Source organism: Phalacrocorax carbo, chromosome 6 (assembly GCF_963921805.1).
Source record: "Phalacrocorax carbo chromosome 6, bPhaCar2.1, whole genome shotgun sequence".
Taxonomy (NCBI): Eukaryota; Metazoa; Chordata; class Aves; order Suliformes; family Phalacrocoracidae; genus Phalacrocorax; species Phalacrocorax carbo.
The window spans coordinates 14,166,967-14,181,842 of NC_087518.1; the positions used below are offsets into that span (position 1 = coordinate 14,166,967).

General features: G+C 51.8%; 1 long non-coding RNA gene across 1 annotated transcript; it reads left to right on the forward strand.

The window, feature by feature from the left end:
* Positions 1 to 380: 380 nt before the first annotated feature.
* Positions 381 to 12,071, forward strand: LOC135314056 (uncharacterized). Its single transcript, XR_010373542.1, has 6 exons — positions 381 to 562; positions 2,789 to 2,888; positions 3,162 to 3,346; positions 9,148 to 9,289; positions 11,015 to 11,292; positions 11,747 to 12,071. It is a non-coding gene; the product is annotated as an uncharacterized LOC135314056 (long non-coding RNA).
* Positions 12,072 to 14,876: the final 2,805 nt, after the last annotated feature.

Sequence of the window (14,876 nt, forward strand, 5' to 3'; positions counted from 1 at the left end):
AAGCAAAATGTGTCAAAATACCCATTAAGACACAGTTAACTTTCCTTGTTTCAAGACAAAGTGTCTTTGCCTGGAGGCAGATTTCAGTTTTGCTGCACGGCCGTGGGAGACTATTGGATTACAGGCAGCACAGAGCCAGATTTTGCTCTCTTCAGGGTAAAGGCTTTTTCTAATCAGGATCAGTTTAATTCTGTCATCTGAATTATTAGCTTGGCTTCATTTCTGGCCTGTGCAGGAAGGAGATGAGGGAAAGGAGCCGGTTGCTGGAAGAGGGGAGGTGAGTGGGGAGAGGGTCCGAGCCTTGAAGGTCAGAGTGTCTCCCTGCCTGGGACCTGCTCTTTGCACTGCAAAAACCCTGTGTTTGTATTTTAGATGGTGACTGATGGTGGAAGGTGTGAAGGTCTCCAAGGGCTTGACAGCTATGGATTAGGCCTCACTGCATGGCTCTGCCATAGAAGAACATCAACCTGATCTACTGGTGGGGAAACTGAGGCATGGGGCAGAGACCAGGGATGTGGAGCTGTGGTGCTGGCAATGCTGAGCTGCCTTTGCCTGCAGAGAAGTAAGATGAATTCCTCATTAAATAGAGGAGACCGCAAAATCCATTCTTTCTTCCCGGAAAAAACAGCATCTTTGCATCCTGGTGCATGTGTCAGGGGAGGCTATTTGGGCCTTACCACATCCTTGCTTTGAAAAGGATACTTTTTTCCCTTCCCTTTTCTTCCCCCCCGCCCAAGAGTGAGGGTGCGTACGGAAATTTGAAGGCAGTATTTTCCATATTATTCCTCCAACACCATTGCTCCCCATGTTGTGGGTCCTGTCTGAGGTCCCCATTCTCAAGTGGGTTCATGTGCTTGTACTCTGGACATGCACAGTCCTGCTGTCTTCAGCCCAAGCCCCACAGGGAACATTTTGGCTGTTTAACCTGCTCAGAGGGCATCGGGCAGCAGCAGCAGCAACAAATAATAACTAACTTGGTGGGTGTTGCTGATGGCATCATAAGCAGAGTGCAATGGGGAGCGTTAGCATGGCAGTTCTGAGAAGGGCTGGCCTTAGGTGAAGAGGCTGGGCAGCACATCCCAGGCAACCAGTGACCAAGGTTTGGGTTATCTGCACCTCTGAATGGCACGAAATCAGGCTGGACTGAGGCATCAAAGGAAAGTTGGTGCTTGCTTTTGCAGGGAGCAGCCAGCTCTGTTGCCTGTGTGTTCCCAGGTGGTTCCTCAAAATGAGGGGAAAGTTGCTAGGATAAGGATGGTCCCATTTTTGTTTCACCTATGCAATTAAGGGGAGAGGAGAGCCTCGTTTCAGCCCATGAGCTGCATACCTGCTTGTCCAGAGGTGGCACCAAGACACCTAAAAAGAGAGGATGCAGGCACAGGCAGTGTGATCAGGATTAGCCAGACCACCAAAGCACCACTGGGGTAGCTGAGGCTTACAGGAGCATGTAAGGACTCCAGTGCTTCTGATTTAAGCCATTGAACAAGTCCACAAGCAAAGGCTCCCAGCATGGGGTGATGCTGGTTCTGAGGTACATGGGCAAGTGCCAGGAGCACTACAACAAGGATGGTCTTTGCAAAATAGAGGGAGCTGCTGGAGGAGGCAAATGAGTGAGTCCACTGCTTGATGTGAGCACCTGGGAGTCCAGATCCCATCTGAAAAAGGGAAAAAGGAATTGCTTCCAGCTGTCTCTAAGGAGTGGAGGGTCTGTGAGGAAAGGGGTTGGTCAGGTCGTTGCTGGGTTAGCTGATGGGAGGGCAGGCAGTCCTGCAGCCTGCAATGAGCACCCTTGGGAGACCCCAAGCTTTCTCCTCAGCTGCTAACATCTGCCCTGCAGCTGGAGTGCTGACTGCTGCCCAAGAGCACTTCCAGAGCAAGCAACTAAAAAAATCAGCATAGTGTGTCCTCTCCCTCATTCCATAGGGGAATGTGGCTCCTCAGGTGCATTTACCTTGGGGTAAGAGGTAATTCAATGAGCCCTTCCCCATCCCATGGCAGTGAGACATGCCTGCTTAATGAGCTCTCTGCTCTTCAATTACTCTCAGGCCATGGTTGTTCAGAGGTCTGTGCTCAGGTTGGCAGAGCTGGAGAAGATGGATGAGTTGCAAAACACCTGGGGAGTCCTTAGCAGGTCTACTATCGAGTAATTTCTTACTGGGTTTTAATAAGGTTTCCTTAACAACCATAAAGAACAAGAGAGACCTAGCTGGTACATGAAGGGTCTTCAACCCATTAGATTTGGGGACAAATCTGCTGCTTGCAACCTGGCTTGGCCAGTCCTGGGGTGGGGGCAGGGAGATCCAGCACAGGGTAGGGGGGTGATGTGAAAAGCACTGGGTCTGGCTCATTGGTGATGGGGAACCCATGACTGGACCCATATTGGTCAGCAAGTAGGGGTCACACATGTGGCAGAGCTCAGCTCCAATGGGATAGGAGCTGATGTGATGTTTTTGGCTTTGTTCCTTGCTGGCATAATCAATCTTCTGCAAGAGATGCTCTCTGCTTAGGATTTCTGACGTTATCTCATTCCCATTGTCAACTGCAGGCTGAAAAAGTGTCCCAGCACTTTCATTTTTAGCCACTTATGCCCTGAGCATCTTTGAAGCCTTGACCTCATGCTTCCATCTGTACCCATGCCTCCTCACTGATGAGTGGCTGTTGCACAGGGAAGCCAGCCTGTGTCTTTGGTGTCTTGCCCCTGCAAGGCGCTCCTCTCCCTGTGGCCTGCTTTGGTCTCTGGAGTCCTTTAAGTCCTCTGTGTCAGAGATTCTCTTTCCTCCTCAGTCAGGAGCTGATGGTTGCATGTCTGAGTCCAGGAACACAACAATCCTGGAGTCCTCTTTCCCTGGCCTCCTTAATCTGATGGAGTCACCATGCTGGCTTTTATGGTAGGCCCAACATTTTTCCAAGGTTACCTTATTTTGTGGGGTGAGCTCATTTGTATTTGGGATTGTGCTGTCTATTTTAAGATATATTTTAAGATTGAGGGTTGTGAGATGCGATGCCAATGTGCGGGTTGATGTTGAGAGTCAATGTTTCTTTGGGCCACTGCTCACTGCTGTGAGGATGCATGAGGTATCAGCTGGGCTGGTGCCTCTTTGAACTTCACCAATATCTTCCAGTCCAGTCTGTGTATCCTGCAGTCCCTTTCCCTCTTCTAGAAAGAGGCCAAGAAGATGGGAGATGGTGTGAGCTCAGGCCATGGGAGCTTTCACCGTCCAGCATAAGCCACTGAACCTTGGTGACAGGGATGGTGTTTCCTAGGGCTATCAGCTTGGACAACCTGCAGCCACCCTTGGCAGCTGGCCAATGCCTCCATTGCACTTCAGCAGTGCTTATTCCCCAGGTAGGTTGGTGCCACCTCAAGCTCTGTCTTGCAGCTACTCCTCGGTGAGTGCAGGCCACGTCTGTAACCCTCATCTGGGCGTTTCATGGTGTGCTGCCACCCACTTATGGGAAAGGGACCTTCTCCCAGCTGCTGGGGGTGGGCAGAGCTGTGAGCAAGCTTGCTGGGCTGCTGTGCCTCAAAAGCTGGCTGGTACTGGCTCCCCTCACCCCAGGGTGCCTCACCAAAATAGCTGCTATGGAAAGAGATTTGTTGACTTTTTTCTTTTCCTTTTCTTTTTCTTTCTTTTTTTCTTCCTGTACTCAAACTTCCCCAGACCTCCTCAGAAGGCTCTGGCATATCATCCTACAGATGTGGCATAGAAGCCCTGGTTGCAAAATATATCCGGCATGGCAGTTGGTAGTGTTGTGCAATCTCCATCAACTTACGGAAACCACTGTGAGATACTATTAAAGAGAGACTCCGGCCCCATCCATCACTCCAGCCGCAGTCACGTGTCCTGCTGTCAGGCAGAAGGGCACAGACAGGCAGTACAGGGGCTGTAGGCACCAGGAGAGCTTTCCCTTGCAGAGGGTGCTCTTGTGTGGGGGCGGATGGGGTATGACCATTCTTCCATCACCCTTTGCTGTTCAGACCAGATCTGTTGCATTGCCACTTATGTCCTACCATTAAATATTCCTCTTCAGTGTCTGTCAGCACTGCTGGTTTCACTCCAGTGGTCAAAATCTTGGTGATTGTGAATGGCCATCCAAAGCTCAGTGGGGAAATGTGGCAGAGATGATGGTAATAGTAGCTCTGAGAGGCCAGACATGGGATGGGAACATGATAGACGTTGTTCAGATCTCAACACATTTCCTTTTTCTTAACCCAGCAGAGACCTTCCCATGGCTTTCGTGGCCCAGGTTGTTCTCTGTGTCAGTCAGCGCAGTGTATTCAGACTCCTAGCACGAGACAGCCTGTGCCACCACAACTGACACCAGCAAGCATGTGTGAGAAGGAGCTGTAGCAGCTGGAGACCCCAGGTATCTCCCTTGCAGGAGAAGGATGTTGTGCAGGTCAGAGGATGCTGTAGGGACTCAAAGCCAGAGGACAGAAGGGGATTGGAGGTGTTTGCAGGAACAAGGGTATTCATGCTATTCCTATGCAGCTGGCTGGCTTTTTTCAACTAAAAGGGAACCCAACACCAAATGGGGAGCAGGACTCTACCTGCCCATGTGCAGAGAGGCTCGTGGAGACAACATATGGGCTGGTGTTCTCTGTTCTTTGGAGCTCTTGCTAGTTGCCCTCCCAAATAAGTGGGACCTTGGCTGCAAGGGGGCACTTAGGCAACAGCCTGGACCTCCTGGACTGGCAAGAACATGAAGGGTTGCAAGGATGGACTGGTAATCTTCAGCCGTAGGCAGACTTGGGTAAAGGACCACAGGACATGGGTCTCACCACCCTTACCCATCCCTGTCCTTGGGGCACCTTCCCCAGCAAACCCAATGGCTGAGGCAGACACTACAGTGCACTGGGAAGGGACACAGCACTTGTGCGAGCAGCTATCGCTCATCCATCACTGACGAACCCTGCTCGGCATGGCAGCCTCTTTATCACCACAGCTTTATTGCACCTTATTGCATGGCACCTCCTACCCAGTTCACTCTCTTCTCCTGAGCCACCTCTTGCCCATCTCACTCTCTGCAGGCATATTAAAATCCCTGAGGTCTGCCTGAGAGAAATTGCCACTGCTCCATTACCTTGCTGTCAGCATCCGCTGCACTTGTGAGAATCAGGCTCTGCATCAGAAAATAATAAAGGCAATATTATGAACAGAGGGGAGAGGAGATTAAAAAACCTGTTCAAAGAGCCTTCTGCTCCCTGTGCTGTTTATTGCACATCGTGACTTTGGGTTATTTTTGTTGTCACTGAAGTTGGACTTTTAATTTTTCTCTGATGGTCAAGTGACTGGTTTGTAATTTCCCTATGGTTCTGAGAATTAAAACAGGCTGTTTTTAAAAATACCTGTTGCTTCCCAAGATCAACTAGTGATACCTTCTCTGCTAGCTGAAGTGCTAATTAAATCCTTTATTTGGCCAGACCACAGTCAGTGCATGCACTGAGTCCAACCTTGAGGCTGAGCCAAACTCACAGTGGCAGAGACAGAGCTGCTTGGGGAGGACTTAATGTCCCAGTGCTGGGCTAGTTCTGTTCTTCTCGGGATCTTGCTGTCACACTCAGGTTTATCTAGGTTGGTTTTTTTTTTTCTTATGTGATTTACTTTCCAGGGTGTTTTGGTCAGTTTTCACCCTTAATGTCTTTGGCTCATGAGCCTGCTGAATTTCACAGAATAGTTTTCATGCACTGACATGTTTGTGCTGGGGTTGGCAGCACTATAAAGAGAAGGTATTTAAATCCTCCAGCCAAAAATGCTGTCTCTTCCACCCTCATGCCAAATACTTTATCTGTGATAGGATTTTTTTTTTGTTGGAGGTAGTTTTTTAATTATTGGCTAACTGCATACATAAATCCCATGAGCTGCACAAGCAGTGCTGGGTGTTGGTGCTGTGGAGCTGTCACAGGCTGATGCTACAGTGAGGGCTGCATGGGCACGTGGCAGACCTGGCTTTGGAGAGCATGTGGTGTCCAGCATGGACATGTGGTTGCTGCTGCCTGGGTGCTGCCTGCCTTGATGCAGAGCCCATCTCTGTACTGATGGGTTTGTGTTATACCTCCCCAGTTGAGGGGATCAAAGCTACCTGGGGTGACTTAACTAATTTTATTGCAGTGCAGGTCTTTGTCAAGCCTGATAAGTTTCACCAACATGAATCTGGGATCCATCACATAAGCATCTTTGCCTGCAGCTCCAGGGCAGGTATCTTTTCAGCTGGCGCAGCAGCAGCGGAGGAGGGTCAATCTTGGAGTCATTGGCTGGAAGCAGCTCCTGGAGGGCTCCAGGACTGTTGTTGGCACTAGAGCAGCTCAGCTCTGGCTTTGCTCAGTCAAGTCCTGCAGACCTCCAGGGATGGGACTCCTCACCCCTCTGGGGAGCCAACTCATGCCGCACTCTTATCCTGCCAACAGCAGGAAGGAACAGGTAGGGATGAGCACAACACTGTGTGCAGCTCCTTCAGGCACAGCACTCTGCCATGGGGCCATGGCAAACACCATCGGTGTGAGAGCCTGGTGGAGAAGGATGGGCCATGACAGATGCAGTTGCTGACCTCTCTACACGGCAGAGCTACAGGCACTGTCGTGATGCCAGCCGTGTGTCTGCATTGGGGTTACTTATTGTCTGAGATGCAAGTGCAACCATACCTGTGCAGTGCCTGCACCCAAAGGGTACCAGAGGTCAAAACCAATCTCAGGAGCTACTGCTTCATTTTGATTTGCTGTCCTCTCTTTCCCCACACTGCTCCCTGGGGGTTAGTGTGGGTGGAGCTCTCCCAGAGGCGAAAAGGTTGCCTGGCTTTGCTGGAGATAAGCCCAAGTCCCGTCCCTGCCCACTGCTGCCTGAGTGAGAGATCTCTGCCTCTCCTCTGGTCCATCCCTCTCCCTTCTCCCAGTCCCAGGCAGCAAGGTTTGGGACTCCCCCACCAACAGGTCATACTAACACCAAAGATTAAAATAATAATAATTAAAAAATCCCTGTTTCTAAAGAAAACTCCAGGCTGAGTTTCCCAGCTGGAGGGTAGGGGACGGTTGCTTTGTAATCACTCCTGGCTTACTGTTGAAAACATCTTGGTCAGATTTTTATCAGCGCCTGAACAGGAACAGCCTTGAAGGACTGTCTCTGGGGAGATTAGGTGGTTGCCTACAGTGCACAATGCTCCTGCCAGGCCTGCTGAGATGCATTTTAAGTGACACTGATTTGGTGTCTGGCTGGGGACTGGCATCCCTGGTGTTCTGTGGCAGAGCCGGGTGGCTGCTGTCTGGCCTGGGGAAGACCTTTAGCTGTTGGATGATGCCAATTGTAGGGTGTAAGCTTGCAGCTGACTCCTGCTCAAAATATCAAGGAAGGGCTGGGGATACCTGGAAGACAGGTAGGATGAGTTTTCCCATCCTCAGAGTGAGGTGAAAGAGGAAAAGGGCAAGGAGGCTTGGGGCTGCCCTGCAAGGAGAGGACTGGTATTGGGAATGAGGTTTGAGCTGCAAAGTGGGGACCCTGCAGGGCCCTCTGATGAGGAGACATCTCCACTGCAGAGATGAGGTTGAGGTGAGACCAGGCTATATGAAAGGACCTGAGCTGGAGAGATTTGATCTGTGGTGTTTCTGAGCAGCTTTGGGGCTAAGGTGGCTCCCAAGGAGGTTACAGCATCCCCCAGGGGCAGTGATCGAGGCTGGGAAAGGAGCCTGTATAAGAGGAGGTGGATGTTGAAGAGCAAGAGACAGCGGGTTTGGGCTGGGCTGAGTATACAACGGGGAGGGAAGAGACAGAGCTGGTCCCCTGGGAGCGAGCCTTGGTGATGGGAGGGGAGGCTGGATGGCAAGCAGAAAGAAGATCTATGCTCCCACCAGGCAGTCAGCACAGCTCTGGGACCCCAAACACCGCAGGGATGAACTCTCTTCTTGGCTGATGCTGCTGCAAATCATGTGAGAGCATGCTAGATGATCTCCACAGAAAGGGCCTGACCCAAAAGTCCAGGCACTAAGCAGGATGGGTTGGCTTGCACTCCCCATGGCCTCAAATGCTGATGTTGTCTCCCACTGCCAGGGCTTGTGCCATTCCTTCCCTTTGCCCTTGCCATCCCATTCTTTTTCATATCCCTATGGAAAGAAAACAAGCCCCATGTTCCAGCAGCAGCACAAAACAGAGAGGAAGGGGGAGAGCGAGGCCGTGGCTTGCCCCAGCCCTTTGCCACCTGGACGGTGCTTGTGGCTGGGCTGGGCGCATTGGGCAGCACTCAGGGTTTCCAGTAAGGCCGGGGCCATGGCAGGGGGCAGGGACGGGAGCAGGAAGTGTGCAGCAGGAAGCTGGCCGCCGTGCTGCCCGGCATTCCTGCGTGCTGGAAACCCGAGTCATGCTTCCTGCAGCGTGCCGGGAGTGCCTCCGCCCCGAGCAGTGCCTGCCACAAGGCTGGATGCAGCCCTGGGGCTGCAGGGCCCCTGCTCTCAGGGATGGGAGCAAAGCAATGCTTGGTGGCTTTGGTCCTCGGTGCAGGGTGGGATGCAGCCCAGCAGCCACCCGCTGCAGTCCCACTGGCAATGATTGCACCCCAGTGGGTGCAATCGCACCATGTTGGGTTATGCCGCGGTGAGTCAACAGCTAACAGCAACAGCAGACAGCACATACATGTTTTAGGTGACCTCAGTGTGGCAACAAGCAGTGCCCCATGGCAGTGAGTCCCAGATGGAGCCCCATGCCCCCATGGCAGTACCCCATTGCTCCTCTCCCACTGCGGGCTCGTCCCAGCATGTCTGCTCCATGCCACTCACCTATGCTGCTCACAGGGGTCCCGTCTCCTTGTGCACCTCTGCTCTGCACCTCCTGGGGTTTGGCCCTGGGAAACCCGAGCTGCCATGTGTTAGGACAGTTGGCATTGGACCCATGCCTAAGGGAGGGCATTATTTCCTCTCCTCCACTCCCATCCACCAGCAGGGCTACAGCCAAGAGGGGGCTTATTACCATGCCCCCTCCACTGGGGTTTTCTCCTGCCTGTCCTGCTGACTGCAATCCAGGCAGGGAGTTGACCCTTCATCTCTTGTCCCAAAACCTCCTCCATACCTATGCTTTGGGTTATTTCCTTTAAGGTGTTTGTGCTTTAGCTGGTAAGACCTTGACTGATTAGTAATTATCACAATTATATTTGCTTTCCTCCTAGATCTCTGTGTTTCCCCCTCACTTATGCCCACATCTTGTTCAGTTAATCAATGTGCCGATTAAAGAAGCCCAGGCTCTGCACTGGCGCAACAGTGAGTCTCTGAGAGGGTTTTCAGCTTTGTTCTCCTCCGACAGCCCACCAGGTGAGCTTGATCCTCTGCAAGTTACTCATGTCCAAGTTTACCCCTGCACCAGAGAGCCCATCTAATGCTCGTGTCGTGGCTACATTTCCTCTGGCATCTTGCAGCCATGCAAAAAACACTGCTGTTGCCCTTGGTTGAGACATTGCTGCTGTGTCGGCCTGTTCTTTCTTTTAGCGTGCGGATGAGATTTCCCTCTTGGGGTGCTAGGAAGTGTTGTAACAGACGTTTTGGATAGTGCTGAGCATTGTCAGTGGCAGTGTGAGGGGTGGGATGGCTGCAGGAGCTCCTGCTACCAAGCTGGGCTGGCACAACTGGCAAGGGGGAAAAGCAGATGGGTACAGGTGGTGAGAAAAGTCCCACTGGGCCACTGTTGAGATAGAAAGAGGGTCCTGGTGTTCTTGTTTGAAACTGACACATGCCAACATGGCATAGGAGTGTAAACCGGAGCAGCTGAAGCCCCACAGCTCACACAGGGGAAAATCTCAGGTTCCCAACCAACATTGTGAGGCCAGTGCAATGTATTCTCTAGGCCCAGAAAACTTATTTTTCTGTTATCTCTCATTCTAGTACAAGTCTAACTACCCTGGTGAACAGAGCAAGCCTCTTTGCTGCAGCCTTTTTCCAGCACAGCTCTGCCATGGGGAGAGGGTCGGTCTGGTTCAGCTTGCAAACCCTCAGTATTTTTCCAATGACAGTGCAGGTGCTGGAAGTGTAAGCTTGCCAGCTTAAGTCTGGCCCACCAGCAATCTCTCTGCTGCCTTGGCTACCTTTCACAGCACACCTGGAAGCAGACTGATCACTGTTTAAAAGCCAAGCTCTACCTGTGAGTTTCACCAAGCCCCTCGAGCACAAACCAGCCCACAGGCTTTGATGGGTCCAAAGAGGCTTGCAGCAAGCCTGTGTGAGTGCAGCCCCCGTGTCCCTGCCACCTCAGTCCAGCGGCAAGCCCCACTTGCTTAAAAAAAAAAACCCAACCCAAACTCCACTCCCAGCTTTCTCTCGCTGATCCCCCCCTATGGAGGGATCAGACCTCTGCCAACCTGCCGCTGTAGGAAGCAGGAGTGTGGCTGGTGGCTGCGGTTTCCCGCACGGCTGCTTTCCCAGCTGAGATTGTAGGGCTGGAGTAATGAGTTACCCAGCCCTCTGAGAGGAGAGCACAGTGGGAGCCAGTGGTGTTTCCAGGGAAGGAAATCCCAGCGCTTCGTGAGCACCACATAATCGCAGGCAGCAAGGAGCAGGAAGCGTTTGTTAGGAAGGAGCGAGGAAACAGAGCCACTGCCTCGACCCAAGCACACTTTTTAGGACCGGAAAGTGGGAGTAGGAAGGCGTAAAAGTGCTTTGAGCTTCGCAGAGGATTGCAAAGGGCAAAGGGTGAGGGGAGAGGGAACAAATACCGGCGCGGCACTCAAGGCGGGGGGAGCCAGCATGTGCGTGCTGTGGAGGGAACTTCACGGTGGAGCTGCTAATTAAATAAGAAAGGCTCGTCTCCATGCTTGTTAGGCTAACTCAGCAGGGATATTGCAAAAGCAAATTCCTCCCAGCAAGTGTAATTAGGGGGCCGGAATTCCTCTGGTTCCTTGTCCTCCCTGCGAATCCTGCTAAAGCCATCAGTGGAGGACATGGGGTGAAGGGGGAACACGCAAGTCCTGTGTAATAACAACCCCCCTCCTGGCATGGCAAGGATTTCACATCAAGGCTTGACATTTTTCTCTCTAATTATTCCAGGGTGGAAAATACGCATCCAACAAAACAGGCTCCCTCTCTGGGCTGGGTTGCAGGGCTGCTTCCCCCAGTCAATGTGCTCGTATTGGAGGTGGAAAGAGGACTGTGAGGGGTCTGGGTAGGGCACCGCAGCTCCCAGCCCACAGGACCTGGGAGGCATCCGCGCACAGCACAGCATAGTGGTCCTGGATGGTGCTGCTGAGCTGTCAGTGATCTGCCTTGTCTTCCTTGCCAAGGGGCACGTGGCTCTGACCCAGCACATCGCTGCAATGTATTTCAGGGTAAGCCTGGCACATTGTGGCATGTGTCGCTGTGTCTGTGCCAGTGCCGCCAGTGCAAAGGAGGATGTTCATGGGGGGCAGCATACGAAGACGTGTCTCGCCTGGCACTGGGAGACACCAGGTACCTCTGGAAACATGGGGACAAAAGGGAATGTGTGGCATGGGTGGAAGGGCCAGGAGTTGGCTGGAGGGTATGGAGGGCATGGATGGAGGGTGAGGGGTTGGGAGAGGAAATGTGGGGGGAGGAGAAAGGGTGAGCCTGGGACCTTAAAGAGCAATTAGTCAAAGCTGAATTGTTTTTCTAAACTCTTAATGAAAACAAAGAGTGGGGCATGGCCCAGATGGTGCCAGGGGATCAAATAAATGTCGCACTCAGGAAGCAGCTGCTACTGGGAATGTTTCCTGCCAGCCCTGCTGCTGCTCACAGCCACTTTTATTATTTGTTATTTTTCAGGACTGCAGCTGGGGTTTCCCTCCAGCTGTGTGGAAATATGCTTAAGGCTGGTCCACACCAAGTGGCAAAGGGCCTGCTAGGGCTTGTTCCTGGCCCATGGCAGCAGGCAGCCCACGGGCATGCAGTCTCTCTGCCCAGCATCAGCAGCCACCCTTCTCCATGGCAAGCCCTCTGATGGAGTGGTATTGTCCTCCAGCTCCCACACAGCCTGGTCCAGCACCATCCCTGGCTCATATGTTGTATGCCTTTATCTTCTGTATGGTTTTATCTAAAGATAGTGTCGTCTTTCCCTGCCCAACCCAAGTATCTGCCCATGGGGGTTCAACCTGTCTCTACTCTGTGGTTGGTGTGAATGACCAGAAATCAAGAAATTTGACAAAAAATGAACATTTTGGTGTTGTTTTCATCTGCCTGCTTTTTTTTTGGAGCCAGAGGGGGTGGTCTTTCTGTAATCCCAAGGGCTAGAATACCCTTGTGATATAAATCATAACCAAACAAAAGCTCCCCTGACTCCAGCAGCTGGGATTTAAGAAAAGCACCAAAACCAGCCAGATTAGCTTACTAGCCATGAGCTGGGAGCCATGGGCATTAGTCAGCTTGAGACCTGGGAAAAGGTAGCTGAGAAGGGATGTGTGGGCCAAGTTGATTGTGGAGGCTGGTGTCCCTATGATGGAGGGGATGGTGGCTGAATGGAGGGGGACTGTGCTCTGTCCCCCATGCTGGCTTGCCTCATCCAGTCCACCAGCAGCCCCTTTACTCCCTTTTTTTGGGGGCACAAGAGACCCTACTATCTCACGCACACTCTTCTGTGCACACCAGTCATGAGAGCTCAGGTTGTGCCCGTCCCACAGATTTTCTGGGCTTTCCAAGGCTGCTGAAAATGTGTGTGCAAAGACTTGACCTGGTAGAGCAAAGGGATGGTTAGTGCTACCATGGAGGGAAAGAGCAGAATGTACACTTAATCCCTTATTAGCCAGCAGAGACTCTACATGGGGCTGCATTTTCATGGCACTAAACAGTTGGAAAGCTGGCTTTATAGGGAAGTTGCTCCCAGATCAATGCACTTTTAAGATGTAAGGACCATGTTGGTTTGGTATGTATTTAAGTATTTTATGGGGAGACCAGATGTTGGGACCATTCAGGTCTCTGCTAAGCAACCATGTGCTCAGCTCCTGCCCCTTGCTTTCTATATGTGGAAAAAATATGTCAAACATGCAATGTTATGGTACAGTGTGATGTCTAGAGGATCTCATTTTCCACCCAAGCCTTTCTCTGTGTGCCCAGGAGGATGAGCATGGATGGTTTGCTGAGGCTCATAACTGGCTTTTATCCAGTGTCCGGCTCCAGGGTGGGGTTGGATACCTCTGAGCAGGTTGCTCCACTGCTCAGGGATGGGGATTACCCCAGACAGCAGCTATGGGGGCTCCCTGTGAGTTCCCAAATGAAAGGAAGGAGCTGGGCAACAGGAAGCAGCCATGGAGCAGCTGACACCAGCTAGTATGGTGCAGGAAACTCCTGTGTGCCCAGGGTTCAGCAGCACAGCCCTGGTGCTGTGGTCTGGCACGCTGGCAGGGCTTGCTATCAAGCCATGTCCCAGGAGACTTGCTCCAGCCAAACTGTTGGCTCAGGACATTGCGCCAATTTGGAGATGCCCACCAGGGGTTTCAGGTTGTGTCAGGGTGGGGGGGCTGTTTCCTGGCTGTGACGACCAAGGCTTTGCCAACTTGTACTGGAGACACTACTTCCCTGCCCTTCATAGCATGTCCTGGGATTTGCGTTTACGTCCTCAGTGCTGTTTGATCCACTAAAATTGCAGCTGATCAAAGGGGCAGTTTATGAGAACAAAACACTGGGTGACTTCCTCTGGTGGTGCCAGAGGCAGCCCTTTGGAGGCGAGAAAAGAAGAAATCTTTTAACTACTGAGTCTCTTGACTCCTCAGCTGCTTCTGTGGGATAGCCCTGCCACACAGCCTAGGCAAGAGCCGAGTGATAGAGTTTTTTTTAAAAAGTAAATAATATATATATTCTGACAGATGACCTTGGATTTCCACTTCTACACACACACACACACATTTTTTAAAAAAAGGAAATTCCTGCATTTCCAGGCTTGTGAACAAGCTTTGCTGGTGCAGTAGCTCAGAAGCAAAAGCCCTCAGTCAGTCATCTACTGAACAAGTGCAGAGCAAAATCCTGACAGGCCCATCATGGCTGGGGTTTGCACATGGGCTGGGAGAAGGAAATGACGGCAAAAGCAGGGACATCTGCCAGCCGGCCACAATCACCCTGTTCCCTTTGGTCCCATGTTTCTTTTGATGAATGTTTTGGTTGTTAATATAAGATTTAATTTATTTTTGCTTGGACAGGGGAGGAAAGAGACAGCTAATTATGGCTCTCCTGCAGCAATAAGCATGCAGCAGTGGCCACACATTGCCCTCCCGCCTGAGACATGGGGATTGCCACCAGTGTGGGAAGAGGTTTGTCCAAGGTGGGTGCTGCCAGGCTAGATCTCGGCTGCAGACTCCCCCATGGTCCCTGTGCTGGGTGACCCTTCAAAGCTTCCCAACTCTGAGGTCTATCTAGTGAATCAGGAGGCTTGCTGTCAAACAGGAACCATGTTGAACAACATTTCTGGAAGCTGGAGCATCTTCCAGGATGGTTGCAGCAACCCTGATGGTCTCAGGAGTGGACAGGATGGGCTTTTTGGAGGGACTGTGTAAGAGTGACCACCACTCTGAAGGGAGCTCAGGTAGGCGTTCAGAGCAGCATTCCTGAGAGACCCCTTTCTGTGCTGGTCAGAACACTGAAATGCTGAAAATTGAATAGGTCCCACTGCACAGAAGCAGGAGGAGATGGGCAGACAGTGGAAAGTCACCTGGTGGTGGGAAGCATTAAAGAGGGCTGGGCAGAGGGGTGGTCCCCACCCACCCACCACACTGGAAAAAACTCACTCCCCAGGTGGAGGAGGAAGCTGGCAGTGACAATGCGCTCCGGATGTCACCATGCAATCAGGGAGGCTATTTATAGGTCACTAATTGATTAGGGCAGCCACAGCAGGAGGAAATGACTTTCAGGAGTGACAGAAAACCACAGTGCCCAGACAGCTTTGGAGAGGTCTCGGGGAGAGCAGAAA